The sequence below is a fragment of the Belonocnema kinseyi genome, chromosome 1 (assembly GCF_010883055.1).
Source record: "Belonocnema kinseyi isolate 2016_QV_RU_SX_M_011 chromosome 1, B_treatae_v1, whole genome shotgun sequence".
Lineage (NCBI taxonomy): Eukaryota > Metazoa > Arthropoda > Insecta > Hymenoptera > Cynipidae > Belonocnema > Belonocnema kinseyi.
The window spans coordinates 99,163,350-99,166,644 of record NC_046657.1 but is presented as its reverse complement, the minus strand read 5'-3'; the positions used below and the strand labels follow the sequence as shown (position 1 = coordinate 99,166,644).

Genomic DNA, 3,295 nt, shown 5'->3' with positions numbered 1-3,295 from the left:
TTCCTCGCGCGCGGTACACCAGAATCGATCAGTGTACCGATTGCGAGGACCGGTGACTTTTTAGGCTATTCAGTGCTATCGAAACGAGTTCTCAAGTCCGAATCGATGAACCTGTTCATCTGATGATCAAGTTGCACGCACTTCACGATCGATCTCGAATGTCGAATGAGTCGAACACTAAAACGCGCTTATTTATCCGTTTTCAAAGTACTGTCGCCAGAGAAGGGAGTACCCATCGCTCGTTGGGTAAGAGGACAAAGAAACGAGCCCGAGTCGCTCATTGGTCAACAATGCAAGAGAAGGAAAAACGCGTGGCTGATTAGATGTCGGTTCTATGGACAGGAAAAGTGTCCTTCTGTCCTTAAAAACAGCGCTAGGACTGGCAATTTCAATACTCATCGTTTATTTTCGTTGCGTGTAGTATTTGCTGCTGAAAAATGACTGGTTGCGGAAAGGGAGGTAAAGGATTGGGAAAGGGAGGAGCAAAGCGCCATCGTAAGGTTCTTCGTGATAACATCCAGGGAATCACGAAGCCCGCCTTTCGCCGTCTTGCTCGTCGCGGTGGAGTCAAGCGTATGGCTTGATCTATGAAGAAACCCGTGGCGTTCTGAAGGTGTTCCTTGAAAATGTCATCCGTGACGCTGTTACCTACACAGAGCATGCCAAAAGGAAGACTGTCACCGCCATGGACGTCGTCTACGCTCTGAAACGTCTAGGCCGTACTCTCTACGGATTTGGTGGTTAATCATTTTACCACTTTCGCCTTTAGACAAACAATCGGCCCTTTTCAGGGCCACCAAATATTTCTCACGAAGGGTTATTTCTTTTCAGACATTTTATTTGCATACGACTGCGTAGACGATTGGAGGTAACTGCAACGGTATTTCTTTTTGGTCTAAAACCTAACTGTCCGGAAATATTATTTGATATTTTTCTTCAAAACTGCCTATTCTGCTATTCACTACGTCAAAGCCAGAGGACGCCAGAGTGACATTTTTAATAATTGCTAGGTCGAACTTTGGTGTTGAATGGGTACAGAATGAAATCATATGGATATTCTATGGCCAGGGAATTTTGTTCTATAAATTAAGTATAATATTCCCTTTGCTATTGTTATCATAATAGTTACAATTTTTGCGTTTAGGTATCCCGTTGCGCTTATTTTGATGTTTAAGTTGAATATGTAGGTTAGTTCTTTTAATATTTTTTGTGTTGGGGCATATAGAGCTACAATCATTGTATTATTTTCAACTATGATTGCATGAGCTTCTATAGTTTTTAAATCATTTAATTCTCTTTTATGACATGGTGTGCATCTTACAAAAGGGCCACTCCCCCAGAGACTTTTTTTACAAAAACACCTGTATCCGTAGGGAGGTCTAGTTTTATCTGTGAACCACGTTTCTCCAATTATAAGTATGTCTACGTCGTATTTTTGAAGAAAAGTGGGTGGTTCCTGCATTTTATTATTTAGCCTATTTGCGTTCCAATGGAATATTTTAAGGTTATTTAGGTGCGAATTTTTAGCCGTTCGTTGTGTCAAACGCGGCCCATTTGTTTATAATATTGCTTGTTTTATGTTCCTACAGTTAGTTACGCTTTCGCGAATCATAATACTGTTTGGGTAAAAATAAATATTGTTACAAAAACCCACTAAATTTATGTTTTCAGCTGAACCTAAGGACTAGAAATTACAAACTATATGGCTGAAATGAGATGAGTTAACTATCAATTAATATGTGATATGGCATTTTATACTTCATTTTGAACGGTGCTTCGTTCTCTTTAAGCAGTTTCGCCTCCTGCATATCAGGTACATTATTTATTTGATTCTCGTAGAAATATTTTGCCCTATTGTATATTTCTGTTTCTATATCAGGTAAATTTAGTTTTCTATGGAGATCCGCGTTTCTCTCTCTAGGTTTTGCATTAGTTATCATTCTAATGCATCTGTTTTGAATTCTCTGGATTTTAAGTATATTGCTTTTGCGTGTACTACTCCAGACTGGTACCGCGTAGAGCATTAGTGCTTTAATAATAACGTTGTACAGGATAGTTTTGTTTTTAATACTGAGCTTACTTCTCCTACTTATTAGACAATATAAAATACCTATCATTTTTGTCACTTTGGTTTTAATAACTTTAACATGAGCAGTAAAGTTCATTCTATATTGCAATATTAAACCTAGGTATAACACTTGTAACTTTGGTTCTATAATTTTATCACACATTATAAATTCAGGTATTTTTTCTTTCTTATCCTTATGTGTAAAAACTGTCAGATCAGTCTTATCAGCGTTAATTTTAAGCTTCAATTTATCGAAAAATTCTGCAACAATGGTCGCATATTTCTGCAGTCTAACTACAGCAAGTCTTTTGCTCATAGATGCCGTATACGCAGCCGTATCATCGGCAAATAATAAGAGCAATACTCCTATTATTCGCGGTATATCATTTATATAAAATATGAATAGAACTGGATCCAGGATTGAACCTTGGGGTACTCCTGCCTCGATATCTTGTTCTTTCGAATTAACTCCATTCGCCGAGACCACGAATTTCCTGTTCTTGATATAGCTTCGTGTAATTTTAATGAGATAGATTGGTAAGTTGTATTTTTTTAATTTGTAAATCAGGCCTTTGTCCCAGACAGTATCAAAAGCCTTCTCCAGGTCAAGAATTAGCATTGCTGTAGAAATTTTTTTATTAAAATTAGCACTAATAAAATTTGTCACCCTGATTAATTGTGCAACTGTATTTCTCTTTGCTCTAAAACCAAACTGTTCTGGAATTAGCACTTTATTTTTTTCTTCAAAGCTGTTAATCGTGTTATATATTATTTTTTCAAAAATTTTGCCTAGTGTAGGTAAAAGACTAATTGGTCTGTAGCTCGCAGGGAAGAATTTGTCTTTTCCTGCCTTATGAAAGGGAAGAACATTTGCGATTTTCCAAACCTCTGGGAAGTATGATACCATTAAACATGAATTAAAAAGTTAAGCTAATTGAACAAAGGCCTTTTTCGGTAAGTTTTTTAATATAATATTCTGTATACCATCCAGGCCCGGAGTTTTGCGGGATCCAGTCTTGGTTATTGCTCTCCTAATTTCGCTCGGCGTAATTAAACCTTTGTCTTCTTTGCTAACATTTTTGTTTTCTACCTGTGTATATTCGGCGTTGACTAATCTCTCGGTGCCCTCATCGCCCAGGTCCCTTGTTAAGTGATGCACCCTCTCGTAGTGTTCTGCCAAAACATTAGCTTTCTCAACATCCTCCACTGCTAGCCCTCTCGGATCAT

General features: G+C 37.8%; 1 pseudogene; it reads left to right on the top strand.

The window, feature by feature from the left end:
- Positions 1-437: 437 nt before the first annotated feature.
- LOC117169265 lies at positions 438-745 on the top strand (annotated as a pseudogene).
- Positions 746-3,295: the final 2,550 nt, after the last annotated feature.